The sequence below is a fragment of the Brachyhypopomus gauderio genome, unplaced genomic scaffold (genome assembly GCF_052324685.1).
Source record: "Brachyhypopomus gauderio isolate BG-103 unplaced genomic scaffold, BGAUD_0.2 sc160, whole genome shotgun sequence".
In the NCBI taxonomy this organism is placed as follows: Eukaryota; Metazoa; Chordata; class Actinopteri; order Gymnotiformes; family Hypopomidae; genus Brachyhypopomus; species Brachyhypopomus gauderio.
Genome location: NW_027506981.1, coordinates 188,671 through 211,235, shown reverse-complemented (window position 1 = coordinate 211,235; position 22,565 = coordinate 188,671). Strand labels below are relative to the sequence as shown.

At 43.3% G+C, this 22,565-nt stretch overlaps 1 long non-coding RNA gene across 1 annotated transcript in view; it reads right to left on the bottom strand.

The window, feature by feature from the left end:
* Positions 1-1,424: 1,424 nt before the first annotated feature.
* LOC143501196 (uncharacterized) overlaps positions 1,425-22,565 on the bottom strand; it is a 32,461-nt gene continuing 11,320 nt past the window's right edge. The window contains exon 3 of the long non-coding RNA XR_013126845.1: positions 1,425-2,725. This is a non-coding gene — a long non-coding RNA (uncharacterized LOC143501196). The remainder of the gene's footprint in view (positions 2,726-22,565) is intronic.

Genomic DNA, 22,565 nt, shown 5'->3' with positions numbered 1-22,565 from the left:
GAGGAGGTCGTGTGGTGAGGCCGCTTCCATCATTCAGCTGCTTCAGCCCCTTCCAGCCCACCTCTGCTTCAAAAAGACCGCTGGTGCAATATTTACCAGCTCACCGCCCCCCCCACAACGGTCTGCTGATCAGCGTGAGGCCTCCAGCCAAGACGAGCATCTCTGACCGCACTGCTGGCCCTCCATGGACATCACACACCAGGAGAAATAATGTGATCGGATTTTCAGGGTGTTGTTTTTTTTTTTTTTACTGTATCATGCAGGCTATATATTATGTATATCTAGAGGTTTCGGAGGCAGGATTATTTATTGGTTTGTTTTTTTGCACAAAGGACTGTGGCACAAACATAGTTTGGCCATCATTCGCTTGGGCATATTAATCACACAGGGAAGACAGTAAACAAAGCCACATTTGACTTATGGAAATAACTTTCTCCAAAAGAAGTGATACAATTCATCAAGTGCTACTACTATTGCTATTACTACTACTACTACTACTACTACTACTAATAATAATAATAATAATAATAATAATAATAATAATAATAATAATAAAAATAATAATAATGTGAGACTGCAAATTGGCATGTTGTCCTAAAGAACGATTATCTGAAGATCTTGTGTATTTATGTCGAATCTGGATGTTGTACTGGAAGACGTTCAGCAGACTGAACAGGAAAAGGTTGTGTAAAATGTAAAACAAAACAAAACCATAATGGCAAGCAGCAGTGTCCAAAGTGCAGTGGTGTCGTAACCCCTCACTCCGACAGTCTGATGAGTGAGCGAGCAAAGAAATGATGTGTGAAGACAGTAGGGCCTGCTTGTCCCGATGGTACTGTACTAGGAGATCATCAGTCTACGCTGACGGATGTAAATATGTTGATGAAATTAGTTTGTGTCCACATTTATCAGATAAAAATGCTTGCATCAGTAAATGCCATTTATAAATAGGATCTTTGCTGTGAGGTGAGTTACATGAAGTCAGTGACGTTACAAAAAGTAAAGAGTTCTCACCTCTGATCCTTGCTGGATAGTTCAGTGTTTGTGTAGTCAGAAAGGGACCCGTTCCACTGCACACAGTGCTGTCTGGAAGGATCAGTCTCTGGTCAATACCCATCATTACTATGGGCTTTTGTCTGTTAGTTGGACTCAGGCCATACAGCTAAAAAGTTTATTTAGAAAACCACACCGAAAAATAACATGACAACACAAATAAAAGTGATTTATTAGTTATAGGCATAAAAAACACTCTCCTTAGACATGTTATAATTTGCATCACCTCATGGGTACAAATGCTCTTCCAACATCTCTTTTACTGTCTATAGTTGATGTGTTTTTTGTGAGACCATGTTCAACAGATCATGTTCATTTTCACATGCAAATGTAACATACAGTAGATGGTCTAATTTTAGTATTGGCATGATTTCTCCAAAATAAGATAGGCCTAACCAGAAAGTGTGGCATCAAAAATATGGCATCAAAACTGTTTCAGTTTATTACTACTCCCTGGGTACTATTTCCTGGGTTCTACTAACTAGTACCAGTACTAGTACTACTCGCTGGGTTCTACTAACTGGTTCTATTCCCCTGGTGCTACTCACCGGTACTACTCGCTAGTCAAACTCCCTGGGTACTACTCACTAGGTATTACTCCCTGGGTACTACTTGCTATGTACTACTTCCTGAGTACTACTAACTGGCACTACTCCCTGGGTAATACTCACTAATAATACTCCCTGGGTGCTACTTCCTGAGTACTACTCACTGGGCCCTACTCCTTAGTATCAGTGAATACTACTCCCTGGGTACTACTCACTGGGCCCTACTCCATAGGTACTACTCAGTGGATATTACCCACTAGTACTCAGTTATAAGTGTGCATTTATGTTGTTGGTGAATGTTTCTGTGTTGGCTCTGACTCAAGTAGGTAACTTGACTGGAAGAACAACAGACAACACATTCACTAGATCCTCCCTCTCTACCTCCGCTAATGTACAAACATTTAGCTGCTTGAGACTGAAACCCTGTAGATACAACCAACAATGTTATTTTTTTCTAAGTGGAGAGCACGAGTGTGCTATGAAAAAGACAAATAAGAGATAAAAGTTGCATGGAGCTCTCAATGGGCCCAGCAGGAAGCTTCGGGTTCTTCAGCTAGTTTGAATTTTTAAAGCTTATAAACGTTATTAAGCCTATCAACCATTTATATTTGTAAGATGTCAGCTATTCCCATATTTATATAATATTTATATTTTTCCTCATTCATTGTGAATTAGCTTGAGCTCCAGGACATTAGGCAACACATTCAGTATGCAGAGTAACACACCTCAAATATTCTGCTAACATCTGTCTTTTGCCATATTTTGTAAACAACTACCTACACATTTGCTATACTTGCTATATATCAAATACTGAATCTTGAAAATTCTTAGTAATACTTTTCTAAAACATGATGGGTGAATATGAAGTCTGTAGGCGTTTGGCTGTTGGTTTATTATGGAACGTATGTATGTGGTTAGGGCTCTGAACATTGAGCAAGTGCGTGCGTGCGTGCGTGCGTGTGTGTGTGTGTGTGTGTGTGTGTTCCTCCCTCGGGCAGTTCCCAGTAAGCTGGAGAGCACTGCTGCCGCTGAGCTGGTCCGGCTCGGTCCGGCAGGACTCAGCGCTGCTAAAGCGCTCAGGTCACAGAGCTGGGACACAGAACCACTGCTCTCATCTGCTCAGTCTGAGGGAGACAAATGAAACACAGTGGGGGCTTAAATATAAAGGACATTAGCATGGACCCCAATTTAGCTAGTGTGGCTGATCTCCACTGGAAGCTGCAGTCTGTTTTGCACATATTGGTGTTACTGGGGCTAATAATAATAAGCCTGTGAGATGCCCCCTCCTCCCGAGGCTCTGGAGGAAGCAGGTAAAGGTCAGATTGTAATGAGACTTTGTTCCCTGTAGTAACGTCGTACAGGAACCAGGAGACGCGTTCTCTTAGATCAGTCACAGAATCAACGCTTTGTCAAAGGATGTGAACTTTCAATGGCCTTTAATTGTCTGAAATGGGGAATAAAGTGTGTACCTTCGCTTTTTCTCCGGAGATAAAATGGCTGTCATTTCAGTTGTCCGGTCTTTCCCCTTCACCTTCCACTCCCCATCTCTCTCTCAGATTTAACGCGTAAACACTCTCTCCTGGCAGGCCACAGTAAATATGAATGTTTTATTGGATATGGAGTCTACACACTCAGAAAGATCAGGACAGGAGTCTGGTTGGCCTTGGCCATTTTATCACCGCTCTGAGGTGGAGGCGAAATAACTATGAGAGAGATTGTTGTGTTGGGTACTATCCGAACATGTAATGGCGATATGTAATCAAAAACATAATCAAAATGTAATCCAAAATGGTACTTGTATTCCGTTACAGTTACAGAACATGGCAGTCCTTAGATTACTGGTATGGTTACAAACAAGAGTACATTACTTAGCAAGAATCACTCTTGGCCAGTCAGATCACTCAGACTGAGTCACATGGGTCTACCTCAGCACAGTGTTCTAATTTCTCTCTTGTCTCAGTAGTTCTACTCAAGTGAACTCTTCCCGACGCAATGCAACAGTATGAACATCAAATGTGTTTATTTAAAGGCTTAAAGTATGTGCCATGTGTTCTGCTAATCTGAATACATTTAGGTACTTTTACATCAATCACTTCAATATGTGACTAAAAATAGATGTATTTATGTGTGTATTTATGAATTTGTGAGAGCTTTCTAGTATGATTCATGCCATCCTTAAATTTCATTAACACACAGAGCTATTTTAGCGGCAGTAGTTTTATTGATTATGAACAGACCGGAACTGACCGGAACTGTCATCTGGAAATTACAGCCCTGGCGTGCGGGGAAAAACCCACTCTCGGCTCGCGCGTGCATGTCTGGCGCGTTCACCTAGGCCCGATGTTGCGCCGACGTTCTCCCCGAGTCCCTTGGAAGACGTGCGGGTGGGCCGCGCCCATGGTAAATTATTAAACGCTCAACAAGAACATGGCCTCCAGTGTGCGGCACGGCGCATGTTCAACCTGCGCTCTGTTCTCCACGTTCACCTCACTCCCCCTGCCCGCGGGGCCTCGCCGGGGAAAAGGTCATGAGACTCATCCGCCTTCGCTCCCACGCAGCCTCTCCTCAATATCTTGACAGGACATCAAACTTCAAAAACCCTCTCCTACAGATATGAGAGAGAATACTGACAGAGCGGGAAGGAGAGAGAGAGAGAGAGAAAGCGTGAGGAACGAGAGGTAGGCCATGTCACCTAATTGCTACTTTACCGAAATGTAATGTCTAATCAAGGCTCAAGACGTCAGATGAGGAGACGTCCCCGATTAGCGCTCGCTGCCCCCGTCACGGCCCCCCGATAAACACCCGTCCCGCTCTGCTCAGACACCAGACTGGCTGTCAAGAGCGCCGCCGTGCCGCTGTGTGCGCTGTCACGTAGCCAGCTCTGGGATTAAAGAGGCAGCAGGATGATCCCACCACGGGGCTGAATGAACACGGGTGACTGGTTGCGTCCCCTGGCACCTCTAAATGAAGCCACAGCCACTAACAGCAAGACTGTCGAGGTTGAGCTAAAAAAAAAAAAAAAACACAGAAACAAAACAAAACAATTTGCGTATTTCAAAGGGACCCACTATAAATGCAAAAGCGCGTTTTCAAATAACAATCGTCTTAATAACCGTGCCGTTTCAATCAACTTAGCAAGGGCTGGGCTCGGCAGTCCCAAGTCTCACTCCAGTTTAAGGTTCTTTCGGGCCACAGTGTGTTTGCAGGAGGATTTTCGTGAGGTTTTTTTGGTGTCAAAAAAAAAATTCTATCATGGATGAAAAACTGCAGGCTAAACGAAGTAAAAACAGAAACATTCCTCGAAGCTGTACCAAAAAAGAAGGGGGGAGGGGGGGGGGGGGGGTGATGGCTTTCTGTGGTTTCTGACAGGCACAGTGCATCTCTGCCTGAGGCTAATGTTCTGGCCAAGCAGTGCTGGCACAATTACCAGACTAGTAGTTGATTGTTTGGACCCTGTCCAGCTCCCAACGGCTGGAAGATTCATGCAATAGCCAAGCAACTACCCTTGAGGCATGCCTCGGGTCAGGACCACGCAGCAAAGACTCCATTACCTTCCACAGAACGGCCCATATCTAAGTTTAATTCATTTGCTCTGTTGGTCTCTCAGTACCACGCACATTCTTGTTGAATCACTGCTCCTTCTCATTCATGAGACGTCTCCCATTGGTTCTGCCAACTCAGAAGGCCCGCCCACTCGCTAACCTTAATGGACCCAATAAACATGGATGAGAAACCTCACTCCCACACTCGCAGCCTTTCCATTCAATATTGTCTGCTCTCTCCATCTCTCTCTTCCTCTATCTATTTCTCTCCATCTATCTCTCCCTACCTCACATTAACTCACTGTATTTATCTCAGTAAATAAACAAAAGTGCCCTCGTGTAGAGATGCTCCAAACAAACCAACTGTTTTGTATGCGTGCACATTTGTTTGTAGACCTGATCTATTTACAACGCACACTGCTTGAGATGCCCACAGCGCACTCGCTGGCCCCACTGGGAGTCGACTGTTTGTTATAGCTGCTAAGGATTTGGGCTGTAAACTGTGGTGGGAAGATGAACGTGCCAAGGTGAGCATTATCAGCCCAGAGGGGCCATGCCTTTCAAAAGCGCCTGTGGTAGAGACGGCGGCACAGGGGAAATGTCAGCACGGACGCGACCTTTCGCACCGCACTCACGCGTTCTCCTGCGTCAAGGCGCCGGTGAGCGAGAACACAGCCGGGAGCACACAGATTGTCTTGGAAAAATCCCTGGGGAGATTGAAAATATGAAATATTCTGTCTGTCGAGGTTTTTTTTTCCTCTGTACCACATGGTTTAGCGTAATTGCGCCGCAGCTAATGATAAGAACATCGCTCGCTCACCTCTTTTGGCAGGGCTATTAGCCAGGGAAGTGATTCTGGACAAATTAGTTCCGCCTGGTCACAAATTACCTGGAGTTAAGTTCTCACTCCAATAAAAGATGATGGTTGGCTACACCTTTCATGATGAGAGGTGGATTCACCTAGACCAAGGCAAAGTCTTGTCAGGCGTCAGTGGCTGAGAGAATGGATTATGGTAATGTAGGAAAGTAGACCATGATCAGAAACAGGAACAAACAGAGAGCTTTATGTGTCTGAGCGCTGCACAAATGGCTGCTCGTCGTTTGTCCTGAAGGCTCATCTACCTCTTGGCTCATCCGTTTTCTCTCGGGGGTGTTAGGGAAAGTGTTGCTCAACATTTACTCAACCGTTGAAGACCAGTCAACTCAGAGGAACACTTGTAGTTATGATTAGAGGTGTCAATTCCAGGTTCAGAGATTAAAAGTCCTCACCAGGATTTTGCTCAGGCTTCCTGGATTGTGTTGATTCCACTAATTTTACCTGGGCTCTGTTCGAAATAGCCTACTACATACTATTGGCGTACTGATCGAGCCCCAAATCAGTATGCCGTATGCAGTATGTGACCAAAATGAAATTTTCCAGTACGCAAAACATACCCGGATGACCTACTACTTCCGCAAAATATTCCAGTACGCGAACAGAGCTATCTTCGTGGTGTACTGCATCCCATCATGCAACGCTACGTTCGCGTGACCCATAGTATGCTTTGCTTTTGTCGCATACTAGAAACTGTACTGCATACTACTACAAGGACCAGTATGCAGTATCCAGTATATACTGAGTCCAGTATACAGTATCCAGTATGTAGTAGGCTATTTCGAACAGAGCCACGGATTGCTAATTAGAAAATCTAGCAAGCTTGAGCAAAATCCTGGTGAGGACTTTTAATCTCTGAACCTGGAATTGACACCTCTAGTTATGTTCTAAACCAAATTAGCTTCGCACAAAAAAACGTCCAACGTTCTTCACAATCAGCCAGGCCCGAGGGTCACGGCAGCGCACGGCGCACGTGCAAGCGCACAAATGGAGTAGGGCGGTGGCGTGAGCTGGAGCGTGACCCAGGACGCACGTTTTTTGCACGTGCACGTGTCCGTGGCCTGACACCGTAGCTGGAGCCATAACATTTGATGTGTGACACCCGAGTGGGTCGACCCGGCGCATGCGGTTTCTTAGCAACGGCAGCCAGAAAGGGAGAGCATCCAGCGTGAGGCCAAGGCTGGAGCTGATGGCCACGTCCACCAAAGTCGTGTCACGTTTTCAGATTTATTTTTTCTATTTCTGTCTTTATGTGTGCTTTTGTATGTCAGTTTTTTTCACTGCTTTCAGTGTATGTCCCTGTCACTACATCTGTATCACTAACCACCCTCTCATGAAGGTTTAGACTTGACTAGACTAATCTAGCTTTAAAAAATGTAATAAAATCTTAAATGGTTTGAGATTTAATTACCATTTCAAACAGAAACTGAATGGCAATATTGCGTTAGCGAAGTTTGTGTCAAGACTAGATGAGCACAGAAGAGTGTGTGTGTGTGTGTGTTTGTGCGCATCTGTCAAGGAATATATATCAGACGTGTCATTTGTGTGCCTCATGTCATCTCATTTCGGGGAATATAGTTCTGTATCTCCAGGATGGAATCTAGACCAAGAAAGTTAAAATTCCATTACCGAGTGCCACTCTGGTCACGGAGACCAATACAGAAACTAATGAAACAGCGGCAAACAGTGTCAACCTCCACTCCGTCTTCCTCAGTCTTCCCCTCTGTAATAATGTTACTGGCAGCTAAAGGCTGATACATATGCCCTGTATATTTTGTAAAATATTGCCACTCACTGCGCTGCCCTCTGGACGACTCCCCTACAGCTCACTGCAGACTTTAGTGCCTATGCCTCCAGGGTATATCACTATGAAGGGCATGCAGTGGTAACCAGCATTATTACACAACAACGGTCAAGTTTGTCCCAGAACTTGGAATATCGTAATCCATGCGGTTCATTTCACTATTTATGAAATATGATGGCAATTCAGAATCATCCCCTGATTAGTGTGCAATCAGTGGCATTCAAGAAACCTTTTTTGAGATAGGAGGTAGACTACATGGCCAAATAAGATTACATGCTTTTCATAGCCAATAAATCTGGAATCGTGTGGGAACTGATTCAAACAAACAAATCAATAATCAATCGATTTTTTTCTTTTTTTTAAAGCAGCCTTTGGCAAAGACGTATCTAGCAGCTCATTTGCGAATGCACGATGTCGTTTTGTTCACGTCTGCATCTTTTGTTTATCAGTGAACCTTCGTTTCCTAAGAGATGCGAAGTCTTGACATTTTTCGAACTGCAGAATCACTAGTAACAGGCAGCAAACAGAGAGCTGCAGTGTTGGTATGCTGGCAGTGTTCATAGACCTGTACGCCTGGGGGCAAATAATTAAGAACTTTTAATCAGAAATCAGTGTTTGAGCGAGCGAGTGTGTGTGTGTGTGTGTGTGTGTGTGTGTGTGTGTGTGTGTGTGTGTGTGTGTGTGTGTGTGTGTGTGTGTGTGTGTGATGTGGAACGTCAGCAGTTTTACATGAATGACAGCGGCCAAAAAACTCACCTCAGGCTGCAAAAACTGCACAGTGTGCACTCCACCTGTAATCAACTACATCTCACTGCAGAGAGCCATCTGAACACACACCCATTTAAAACCATTTCAGAGGCCTCAAATGTTTCTTGGGATGTGTATACTGTGTACAGAGTTCAAAATGCCTTCCGCAGCAACATCAGTGCACGAATGCGTTTGGTTCCTCGGGCTGATCAGCTGTACACAAACCCAAGATCACTGTGAGCAGTGCTAAACCAGTGGTAATTGTTGACTGGGTGGCATAAAACACCCAGCCACTGGACTGCAGATCACTGGAGATGTGTTGCTCTGGTCTGAAACGTGCGTCACTATCTGGCAACCTGAAAGATGGTTCTGCACTTGGTGAACGGCAAGAAAACTTTACCTACCAGAATGTGTAATGCTAGCGGTATAGTTGGTAGTTGGGGGGGTAGAAAATGATTTGGGGCTGTTTTTAATAAAGGGTTTTGGCCCCTTAATTCCAGTGAAGGTTAATTCTAGACATTTTAGACAATTATATGTTTCCAACTTTGTGGCCACAGTTCAGGGACAGCCCTTGTGTGCAAAGCCAGGTCCATTAAGACATGCTTTGATGTGTTTTGAGGTGGAGGAACTACAGTGGCCTGACCTCAAGCCCCAGAGTTCTTCTGGGATGAAGTAGAATGTCGATTCACATTCTGACCCCACATCAGTTTCTGCCCTCACAGACGCTCTTTTGACTCCTTTTGACCTTCCCAGGAGAGTTGAGGCTGTTGTAGCTCCAGTGGAGGGCAAATCCATATTAATGGCCATGCTTTTAGAATGGGGTGTCCAACAAGCGCACAAGTGTGTGTGTGTGTGTGTGTGTGTGTGTGTGGGGGGGGGGGGGGGACCACCATACCATATATGTATCTATAATGTATGTGTATATTTTTCATAGTGGATCTGGGAATACTTTGGTTGCTGCCGCTTCATTTAACATAATGATATGTATACACAATATGACATGTAGATCGATATAAATCAGTCACACCATTACTGAATCTTCAGGCGCTGCAACAGCAGCGCATTTTTTCTGAGGAGGCTAATGATATGTCCCTGCCTGTTAACGTAAGGGGAGGGAGCTGGAGGAGGAGTCTCAGGAGAGGAGGCGAAACATTCCTACCGTCTCGGGAAACGTCATGTTGTGTCACCAGCTGCCAGCTAATAGTGCCTGTCATCCGTGATTGATTCCATGGCCCCTGCTACCATGGCAGCTTCATTTTTATTCAACTGAGCGCGTGTCAAAAAGGATTTGTGGAAATTGGCGCAAGAGGTAACGATTCGACTCGACCAGCATCACCCTGCCCACCTCAGAGGAACCCCCCCCCCCCACCTCGTCTTAATAAATGATCCCAGCTTCATTTCCAATCTTGTTGGTATTCATTTAGTGAGTAGCACTGTTTGTGGCACTTAGAGGAAACCACGTGACTGACAGGCATGAAGGATTGATGGGTTTGTTGTGGAACCTTATTATTGGAGATGCTCTTTAATGCAATGACGTTTAGGCTGTCGGTCAATGGGAGGCATTTTAGAGCATGTTGACACACATGGCGGTCCTGACCCCATGTGTACGATGGCTAATACATCACCATAGGATGGAGGATGGAGTTCGGGCAAGTAAAAAAATATATATGCCTACCACACAAAAAAATTTTTTTTATATTCAAAAACAAACAGGAGACAGAGATTTCTCTCTGATGCAGATCCATTGCAGTAGATGCGGTAATTTGGACTTGAAAAGGAAGTTTGCATAAAGCTGCTTTGTGGATTAATAAATGCTGAATGATATGACAGATGATAAGAAACTGTTCAGAAAGCAGCGGCGCTCGTTTGAAACAAAGAGCCAGGGGGGGAGGAGCCGGTAGATTTGACTGCTCCCGTACAACCGGCTCCTTGAAGCCTTCAATGAGACATGTGCATTGTGAACCAGGGATTGTGGGATGTGATATCAAAGGGCATGTCATCAGATCTTTGGCCTAGCGTTTCAAATAGATCCACATTTGATTCAAAAAACCATTTTAACATCTTTTTTGAGTGTATAACAGTATAAGCGTTTGGGGTTCTTATATATTCAAATTCTTTTGTGGCGTAGTGGTAATAATGGAAATGAGTCCCATATCAGTCATAAATCATATACTGCATGTTTAATGGGTGAACACAGAAGACTTACCTACAAATTACATGTGAAATGAATTAGTGTGTGAACATATAACAATTCAAGAATCAATGGCAAAAGTAACAGCTAGTAACATCAAGCAGCCATTTGCCACACTCCATACTCTGCTTGAATAAAAGGCCTGAACAAAGGTGCCTGCTTGACCTACTCTGTGCTAGTATTTGTGCAAATTATCCTAATAACACAACTGCAGTGCCTCAGGCTAAGATAGACAGGATCGTTCAGATTTTGGCCACAGGCTTATCAAAACAAAACCGCTACATCTGTACCAGAATAACAATGCAAAACTCAGATACTGTAGTTCTTGTTCTCACGGTTCTTTTTGGGATATAGAAAGTGGTGCTAAAAGTGTCTATTTGTTTCCAGTGACTGTAAGCACAGCAGGCTTCCTGCGCTAAGGGACAAGAAGAGGTAGGAGTCACATATGAGCGTCTTCATGAGTTCAATCCAATAATCATTGCTGTTTACATATCGTCTACATATGAAGAGGCAATCGTGAGGATTATTGTGCATGCATCATGATACCAGGTTTCTTTAAATGAAAATTTTGCTAAGTAAAAAACTGAGGAACCAGGAATTAAACCACGAAGGAAACACAATGTTACAACCCAACAAGAACCAGCAAACACATACACACAGGACAATGCATTATTGAAGTACTTCCGACTAACATAACACAGCCAAACACAGGCTAGGACCAGGAAAGACCACAACATGGGGCAAAACAACCACACGGCACAGGCCAGACCCATGGGAATTGGGATGGCAGAAGGCGGGAAACCGCACTACTTCCTTTCTTCAGCAGGCAATAAAAGAAGAACAGTGCACCTTTCTTGGCTGATATGTCTCCAGATGTTTGCTTTAGTATTTAATGCAATCGATGTATTGGAAATCGGAAGTGTAAGAATAGATTCCACATTATGGATATCACTGACAATAATGGATATTGTTATGACTTTTATTTTATTCTTATATGAAGGAGTGTTGGTGAGAACCTCAACTCTAACAATGACTGTAAACCACAACTTGAACATGAACTATCAGTATTATATAAAGCACTTAAATGTATCTTTAGGGTTGTGGTGGTTTGTTTTTGTTTTGTTTTCATTCTTGTTTCGCTGAGTTGTTTCACTGTAACAAATAAGATTCTGACATGGCCTTGAGAAAGAGACAAATTGGCTTAATTAAGCCTTTAAGCTTAAGTAGCTCCAACCTACGCAAAATATATTTCCTTTAACATATATACATCCTTTACATGTACTGCAAGTACAAATGCTGAAACCTAAATTAAAGGTACGACCAAATGATAACAAATACATTAAATGTTGCTATAAGAAGTTATTCTATCTGGAAATGGTGCTTAAAGGTACATTAAGCAGCTGCATTCAGTATATTTGACTTTCACTAATAGTTCTTCCATTTTAAGAAAATAATTAACAAGAGTAATCACTTGCATTTTCTATTAGCATTTAGTAAAAAAAAAAAGTCAATAGGAAAGACTGTGGTAGTAAATATAATCACTAAATGATGTAGTGCTGAATCAGGTTGGTCCAAATATTTTCTTGTCTTTAATATTGACTTTTTAATATTAATATTTTACAATTTCTATTTTGAGTCCACTTCCAGTGAATGTTTTATATTACATAATTAACATAATTGTTTGTCCCTATGGCAAGAGCCAGTGTTTATGGGACTGGGCATATATCAGACACGACTGTTCTTTACAACTCTGCTCTGTTAATGTCAACGACACTGCAGACTCAGCAGACTGAACATATTCTGTTGGTTGTGTGAAGCTTCCTGTGTAATCCCACCTCACCAGGGGAGCACATGACACCAGGACTCCATGGTGGGATTAAGCGCCTGGCCTCTGTTGCCTCACTGTCCCCCTGGGTCTCGTCAGGGTCTCATCAGGGTCTCGTCATAGTCTCGTCATGGTCTCGTCATGGTCTCGTCAGGGTCTCGTCATGGTCTCATCAGGGTCTTGTCAGGGTCTCGTCAGGGTCTCATCAGGGTCTCGTCATGGTCTCGTCATGGTCTTGTCAGGGTCTCGTCAGGGTCTCGTCAGGGCTTCTCCTCTCTCTGCTACTCAAGGTGAGCATCACAGCCTATTAGAGGCCCAGCAGGTCGGAGCCGCTGAAGATCAATGACACTGCTCCACGCTGCCCTCTCCTCTTACGTGGGTGTGGCTTTGATTTCACTCACCTCCAAGCACCGAGCGTCGGAGAGATGGCAGCGTCTCAAGGCCAGCACAGAGGCTGCCTGTCCATTTAAGAGCATCAAATTAAACATGATTATGTAACCTACTGTTATAGCATCTACCCAGCATCTTGATAACATACACTGCCTTTATTGAGAAAACTGGGCATTGAGGTTAACACCAGTGTAACTTGTCATTGCTCTCCTATAAGAAACTTTTTTGCTTCTGTCAGCATTATATACTAAGCGTGCGGTACCTACAATGTTGACAACAGATATTAGAAATGACATTTTCAGCACTTATATTATACATTTCATGGTTCACAGGTTTTTTTCAAATTGGTTAAAGAAAAAGTTCAAAGGAAGGACTGGTTTACTACTAATGACTTTCTTATCTAAATGATATACTCTAAAACAAAATGTGTGGGAATATGGCATTCAAAAGACCTACAAATCCTCCTAGACTGGCGTCTTTGCAGTGACTCTACCCCTAATGAGAGTCACTAAATTATTCAAACAATATGCACATTCACAACTCCAACACGTTATTGTCGGGTTGCAGTTCTGGCATTACGAGAATGATGTAATGTGTAAATAATCTGGTTCAGTCTGAAACTCAAAAAACTAACGTTTTAAAAATCTAACCATTATTATTTGGTACAAATTTGCCTTTATGCAAAATACATTTTAATATGAAATTAGTTCATATATATTAGAATGTTCATTTCTGTTAGTCTGCACTGTTAGACATTGACAAACACCTAACAGCAAAATGGGTCAAACCAAAACATTGGTGCTCTCGCGATTCAGGACCAGGACCAAACTTTCATCAGCCCGACACGTCCACCATGAGCTCAACACAACCCACAATCACCAAAAGGTCTTAGTGGCTATTTAAAACCATCATACATTCATAAACCTTGCAATTCATCATGTCCAATAAGCCTTCAATACTGTCTGTCATGTGGAAGGACAGCGTATCCTCCCCATCCATTTAGTGTCTAATTTCCCCATGCCTTTCAGAAGCCATTCTGAACTATTCTGGGCACGGGGAAGGTTGGGGGGGGGGGGGGGATTAAAAGTAAAAGATGAATGTTATTCTGAGAAGAGGGTGATTACCATAGCCATTGGTAATGTGCCCGGAGGTGAATGGTGGAAAAGGGGGCGTCGCCGTCCACCTCCGACACGTTTTAAAAGGGAAGAGGAAAGTGGCGACTGATTGCTGATGAAACGTCTCCTCACCAACGTTAATACTGTCAGGTCCGCCCGTGCGGCCCCTCCCGATGTCCGCTGTCACCATTTACTGAATTTATCTCCGCTTTTGAGGACCGTCGGCGTTCAAGCTCGACCGCCACGGCACCGGGGGCCCCGTGGCACACGAGATGAATGCGGCCTTTTCATATGGCCTCAGCGCGGGGAGAGGGGACCCACGAATGGGAAAGAATTGAAATGTGCGGATGCGTTGATGGACACATGAAGGGAGCGTCGGTGTGTGGACGGTGGGGGTTCAATGGAAATATTGTCCTGCCCGAAATTTCTCGCACCTTGAAAGATGCCTGTAACATCTCTGTTGTCAACTCTGATATACAATGAGCACCGTGTTTCTCCCGGGAACACATTACTGGTGCTGACAGTTACGGCATACTGACTGAAACCCCACAGACAAATGAGACAGGCATAAGACAGGCAAAAGACAAGCATAAGGCAGACATAACTCAGGCGTAGGATATGTGTGGATGTGGCTCAAAGCATTAGCTACAACAGCAGACTGATGAACAGCATGGGACTTATTAATAGGAGAAAATTTGTTTACCATTGTTCCAGGAAACGTTATGCCAGCTCTTGCCAAATCAAATATGGGCTAGATTCCTTTCTGCAGCCCACTGTGATCATGTACGACACAAAAACACCAATTAACGGAAGCCCAGACCAGAAGTCAGTTAGATATTATCAGATATCTCACAAGGGAAAGAAAACTTACCATCTAAGAAGCTACAGTGCACATATTAATCCACTCAACGAGGAAGAGATTAAACATCATTTGTATTCTACGAGGTATGCCTCAAGAACCATTTGGACTTGGCTTTGAAATATGGCAGTTCCACTTTTGGATTGTGGGTGTTGTTAATTACTGTATCGCTCTGAACTTAAAAAAAATAAATAAATAACAGGAATACTTTTGATCAATCACGGTTTAGGAACCAGGCACCTCCATAATGAGAGGGTGGCAATTCCGTCTGTGTACATTTTAGAGTGTTCCCGTTTAAAAGGAGGTAATTTTGGTGGTGGTGGTGGTGGTGGTGGTGGTGGGAGGGAGGGGGGGGGGGGGTGGAGGAAGAGGTATGTAGTCATGGAAATGGCTTCTGGCCTATGGCAGAAGCAACTTGCTTCCGGAATCTCAATTGAGTTGCGTAGTGTGGGGCGCTCGGAAATTCTCAGCTGTGAGATTAGTGTGAGATTAATGCAACACAAATCTCTCTTCCGTCTGTCACTGTTGCCGTCGTCCCGTGAATTACAGCCCTCACAAAACAGAGAACTGTTTGGTTTTGGACTATCACAATATGCTCCTTGTGATGAAATAGTGCTGTTACGTCCCTAAGAAAGAATGCGAAAGAATTGTTTCTGTCAGTCTCAACCCTTTGCCTTCGAAAGAGATCACTCCTTACAGCAGAGACACGTGGCTCGACGAGTTGTTAGGACATTTTAAATGAGCCTTTAACAAGCAGTACAGTTTTAAAGGCAAAGCATCCTCAGTGGGCTCTAGGAACCCATAAAGATGAACATATGCCACTGCTACTGTTTTATCACTTCACGGGCTGAGATCCACAGTGCTTGGTTCCTCTGGAGGCTTGGGAAGACGATGTAGACGAACACCTGCTGTAGGTTAAAGGTCCGACGGTGCCCTGCGCATTCAGATAAAAGTTGTTTTAATGAGGACTGCGGGTCACACGTACTTCGCTCCGAGTTCACGACAGCTGACTTGCAACTATCCAGGAGAAAGAGCAGAGGCGGAGGCTGTCCAGCAAACTGAGAGAAGAGAACCCAATTGTTTAAAGGTAACACAGTAACACAGGCATAAGCTCAAGAGTTTAGTGAGTCCGGTTGGGTTCCGGTCCAAGATGTATGTGTATTTTGTCTCCGTACAGTGTGTTCATTGTGGTTTTAGAGAACAGATTCATAAAGACATGCAAGTCAACTTCGACCAGTTTTGGTCATTTATGTTACCATCTAGAAAAGCCGAGTTAATCATTGACTGCAGATTTCCTGTGGGGTGGAATCCTGTCTCACGCTCCAGACAACGCAAGTGATGCACAGAAGATGTGGGGAGTCAAGACCCTGCATAGATATAAACAGGTCATTGGTCATTAAAACATCGAACCAAACCAAAAAATAAATTTTCATAATTTATGCGCAAGCTGAGAGAAGTTCTTTCACCAACCATACATAATTGGGTGTTCTCTCTGTTTGATGGCTTAAAACGATGATTATGCATCCTTATGGAGTCTTACTCTGACATTTAGAGAACAATGCAAAACAAAGTATTTTCACAAGCGTATAAAGGTCCGATTAAGTATGTACGATTTATAATTACCGCTATCTTAAATGAACTTATGTCTAACGCAGTTATATACTTTGCTAGTAAGATGCTTAATATGGTGGGGAGGGGGATTTCTACGGAGAACCCATTTAACTTGTTTGTTAATGGCAGAGACATCACAAAGGAGGCGATAATTATTTTAACGTCGGCTTATTTATTTATTTTCCTCCATGGCTCAGAGACATGCTGCTCTCAAACAGGTGCAATACCTCCGCAACTGTCTGCCATCTGAGCAGCGATTTGTAGCCTTCATTCCTTCATTTCATTTTATTCCCTCACGGCTGTCAGTGGAATCACATTAATCACGGGATTCCATCTGCTTGCAGCCTTACGACGGACCTGGCAACCCTGCCAGGCTCGCGGAGAGCACCTATCTGGTACCGGAGGGAAACGAATGAACTTCAATACTTTACTCCGGGAGTGACCTAGTTTGTGCTGTATGTAATATAACGTCCTTCGCTTATACTTTCATGCCACATGTTGAATAAACAGCTGTCCGCTTTTGTGTGAAAACGTAATGGATTGTCGTCTTCGTCCCCACAGGAAACGTCCTAATGGCGTTCATAAATTTGCTTTACTTTATGTAGACACAGTCGTCCGTTTCTGTTCATTTGTAAATGATAACACAGTGTCATCGTTGTAGCGGTAGATGATGATTTACCGTGCAGGTTAAGTGGCTCGTTTAATACAAACTAATGATGCCATACCAGTACAGCGAGAGTTTATGCAGACCAATTGGGATGTTAACGTCTAAACGCCGTGTTGTAAGCAGCAGGGGGTGGGGATGGGGGACATTTCCATCAATATATTCACGCACTACATAACGCTGGTCAGACACAGACACCGCTGCACCCTCCGCTAATAACGGGACACCCCAGCAGTTTGGCCTTCCTGTGCTGCATTGCGTCAGATTATGTATACCGTCCTCTCTCTTTTTCCCCTGTTTAACGTTAAAAGCGTCAATTGAAGAAAATGCTTACAGCGCATAGTTCGTGATTAAATGAACTGAAATGACTATGATAAATGGTCTATATCATGTATGAGTTTTTTTTATCAATAGAGATTCATTATGCAAACACGCAGGCATTGCTGCACACGCACGCTCAGCGTGGTACTGAGGCAATAGTGGGTAGTATAGTTTGCTCCTTCAATAGATGTACTGTCTGCATCCAGCTGCTTCAACAAAATGATTCATTAACTCTTCACGCGCCATTCTTGGATGGTTTTATAAACAATTTGGCATATACATTATTAGAAATAAGCACAGTTTGATATTTTACTGTTTTAATGTGCTGAAAGTAAACTTTGAGTTTATTAAATGTTTATTTGGACAGTGTCACGGACTTTTTCATTTATATTTCTTGTCCTTGTACTCCATTTTAAATGAAATGACAGTTATGTCCATATAAAACAGCAGGCCTTTTTGAACATATTTTCCTCTCAATTAAGGTAAACAGTGGTAAATGTTAGCTACTTTGTTTTTTGACCAGAGAGAGTTAGGCCCAAAGAGCCAGCAAAAGGTCTGAAGCTTTAGATGCGGATTTAAATGCATAATTTGCATATGGATTTGCATTTGCCTACTGCCAAAGACCAAAGAAGAGTATGTTGAAACTTTAGCTGGCTGTAATATGTTTGACAATTCTGAGAAAAGTAGAGAAAAGTAAGTGTAAATTGTTAAGAATAGAGAATAAAGTAGAATAAAGAGTGTCTCCCTGGAAACTACATTTAGACTCATCTTTGCCTACAAATCAATAACATCCACTTGTACTGTTCATTTCTGGACTCATCATGACTGCTACATGAATCCATCTGCCTGGTCATTGACAACATGGCATTGACAGTTTCGTTATTGTCTCACGGATCCATTTCAAGCTGGTTGAACCCCCTTTTCTGCTGGTTGTTAGATTTTTTAATTGAATGCAAATTTTCTCATTATTTGTATTATTTGTCTTACTGACCTAAGTGATAGTTGCTGTTCTAGTGAAAACGGTTAAACAGATAGAAAACAGAACAGATGGACCATAGAACAATGGGGAGGAACGCAAGACTCCTTCTTCCAGTTTTCTCAGTCTTCAACTCTTTTTTTTTCTTTTCATCACCCAGTGTCTGATACCCTGCCTTTCCTTCCCATTACATTTACATTTACATTTACGGCATTTAGCAGACGCTCTTATCCAGAGCGACTTACAAAAGTGCTAAGTGTTTAGTCAGAATATGCATCTCTATCTAGTATAAACAGGTTTAAGTCCAAACTACTCAAGCTCAAGCACTGCCATTAGTGGAACATCACAATGTATGTGAACCTCAAGCTTTGGAGAAGTGCTGAGCATTAAACCAGGTTCCTGGAATGCTACCTTTGTTATTATTGATTCTTATATTAACCGAAATACAAACATGCACTATGAATTCATCTGAAAACCTATGAGGGACTGAGGGACATTTGTTTGTATAATACCAAATGATCAAATTATATTCTGTTGGTCAATGCAATTTTTTGATGTCCTAATTTGTTTTAATCACTATGTAAAGCACTTACAAGGTGCCTTGTGAACTTACCAACATATTTAGAAGACTAGCAGTCTCCAAGCAAAAGACCAAGTACATTTTGTCTGTTTCAAGTGTTCTCGTGCACAGACTTGTAAACAAGTGCAGCGTGAATCTGCTTGAGGTGGAACTTCAGCTAAAGATGTTTCTGGAAGCATTGTTGGGCTCCAGTCCTCAGCCTTATCCAAGTCTGCGCCATCTGCCAGGATGCTGCTCGGTAGTGCATCAGGCCCTCCTGTTCGCAGGCCTGCTTCCTCAGCCCTCACACCGATGTTCCAGCGTTTGTTTCTCTGGCAAATGTGATGAGTTGTTATCCAGTGTTCCTGGATCTTAGATTTTTACGGAACACGGGCTCAGTGGAAGAGCGTCTGAATGGGCCACCGCCACGCACAAAAAAGGACGAAGTCCATGAGGGAATTCACAGCCCCAACAAGCTCACCAGCCAGCTGGTGAGAAGGTGTTCTTGAAATCTGGCCAACTGCTACCAAAGACAGAGCCCTGGTGTGCTGTCTGTCTTACAATAAGGAGAATAATACCCCAGAGATGCCCAGCTTACAGATCACTTAAGAACTACAATAAAGTCTATAAGCCTGTAGAGTTTTAGTATGATCTCTTACTTGAAATAAATATTTACCTGTACCTCACTAACGAAACAATGTAAGGGTGGAATTAGAAACTGCTCATGATCCAAAGGTAGACTACCTCACCTGTGAAACATGTATTGCTTCCTGAAAAACTGGTTAGCCCGATGATGTGAGGTTTGATGGCAGCGGCAGGAGGAATTCTGAAGAGCACAGGAACATCTTAACCGCTCAGATCCAGCCGAACACTCGTAGACCCTGTGGGTGGTGCTCCATCTTACAGCAGGATAATGCTCCTCAAGAAGCTATGGAGCTATAGCCAAAAGAGGAATGGAAGAACGTTGCCTTAAAAGGGAATACAGCTGCAAGAAGCAGCTGCCACAGCTGCATTACAAGACTAACAGAGAACCACCAGGGAAGAAACATGGTGCCGGGTGCAGTCTGTGGGTCGCAGGCTTCAGGCAGTCGTCGACTGCAAAGGATTTGCAACCAAGTACTAAAGATGACAATTTTATTGAAGATTATGTAAATTTGCGCCATTGGTTTCTGATACAAGGTTTTGCCTCAAAAGAAGCAGAAGAAAAAGAAGCCAAGTTTTGCCTGAGTCCCATTTGGTGTCTCCTCCATGCTTTTCACTGCTGAACTGAGTTCATAAGCATAAGAGCATTTAAATGACGCCTGCTCCTGTGTGAGTGTACACAAATTTAATGCTGCCATCTGACTTCCATTGAGGTGAGCATTAAGTTTATGGTTAGATGGCTAATTTATGGCTAATTTAAGTTCTTTTTAAACAGAACCAGCTTTTGTGTAAGAGATTAAAAAGAGATTTATAAGTCTGACGACAACTCCTCCATATACATTCGCTCCACAGTGGTGCGGTGGAGATTAGTGACAGTCGAGACTACACAAATAGTCACACCATATTTGTTCACACCTTCACAACTTAGACGAGGCAGTGTACCTTTTACTTGGATGTTATGATATGTGCAATTTCTATTCTAGGTCCTCTGAATCCCCGTCGTTGGCCTCCTCGTTAGTACACAGCTACACCTTTCGCTTGAAGAAATGACTCCTGTTCCAGCAAGGTAGGGCGAGCTTAGCACGTCCGCTATCGCTAGGGGTTATGGGTAAAAGCAAATCTGTGGACCAGTCAGGAATGCCATGGTTCATGACAAGCTGCAGCCAAACAGCCAGCGAATGAATGAAACTGAGATTTATATAGCGCCTTTCGTGATACACAAGGTCACTGTTCAATTAGCACAGGTACAGTCCTTGAACGTGGAACTGTGCTGGTTGAGGTAACAGTAAATTACAGCATGTCTGGGGTCGATGGGCTAAATGTGTGAGCTGTACTGGTTTACCACAGTCTTCATGCACACGCTCTCCTTCGTTTGTTACATTTTAGGAGGAACGAATGCTGATTTTAAGCATAATAGTAGCAATGCAAAGAAACTCTCTCTTTGCTTACAATTGCCTGGGATAAGATTGCAATTACATTGCTAAGTAGGTATTGCTGCGATCGGCTGTGTTAAGCACACTGGTAATTCATGCCTTTGTGGCTGACTGACCCAAAGCTACAGTTCGCTTTTAAATGAACTATTTTTATAGGTTTTTGTTCCAGAACATAGTGAAATGTACACTTTTCAAAATGTATGAGACACACTATAGCAAGTATAACATCCTGCATCCCCTATGTGACACCCCAAATATCCTGACACCCAGATCTGGATATGTACACGCTGAGGAGTGTTTCTGCATTCACAGTGAGGTTGTTCAACCTGCAAGTTTGGGGAAACTTGGTTGTTGGGGGATAATTTTTTTACATTGTTTGTAACACTAACTGCTTCTCCTCAGCACCCCCTCCCACCCACATCATCAACGTTCTCTGCTCCTCATGTTGATCATCCCACCTTCCCTTCCAGCACTGCTACAGTCGCTCTTCCTCCTACAGTCGCTCTTCCTCCTACAGTCGCTCTTCCTCCTACAGTCGCTCTTCCTCCATGTGTGAGTTCATGCGGTGCAAACTGATGACTGGCCCGAACGATCTGTCAGAAAACTGGGATATGCGCCTTTATTCCATATTCCAAACATCTCCCTGTTTTCTTAACCCCGACTGACCACACCATTCCCACCCTGTGTCCCTGCAGGAATCCATTCCACAGAAATTGGTGTCCACAAAAAAAGATCTAGATTGGCACCTAGAACATGCACTAAACGTACCTTGACCGTTAGTTGGCCTTAAGCTACAGTCTGTATGAGCCACCCATTTCTAAGGAGGGCCAGTTAATTGGATCTATTCTGTTTCTAACATACTCTGTTTTCTCTACATTGGGCATTGTTTTATCCACAAATATATTACATCATGTTGATTAACGAGCAGGACTGCTCTTGGTAACTATTCTGTAAAGGCCTACTTCTTCTTGGAGATTCAGAAACCCATCTTGTGGCACTAGTCTCCAGGCTCTCTTCTATATGACAGGTCATGGCATTGCAGTGTTCATCATACACACCAGCTAAAGGGACTGAACCCATTTAGCTGTCCTGGAATCGCTATCCAGGCCAAACCCATACTTTCATAGGTGACAAAACTTTTGAGTGACCCATTTCATGAGACCCAGGACAGTCAAGGGCACCTGGGACAATAACACTGATAACCCCCTTCTCTCTCTATTTCTGCCCCTACACATTCCTTGAGGCCGGCAAGACCACTTATAAGCCATGAAAATAGTTTATTAATCAGTGTCCTGCCCTTTGAGATTGTGGGAAGTGGAGCATCTGCTCACAGATTATTCCCTGATGCCTTTTAACGCCAAATAAATCAGAGGGGCCATTCTTCTCTCACACGCGACTTGGTTAGAAAAGA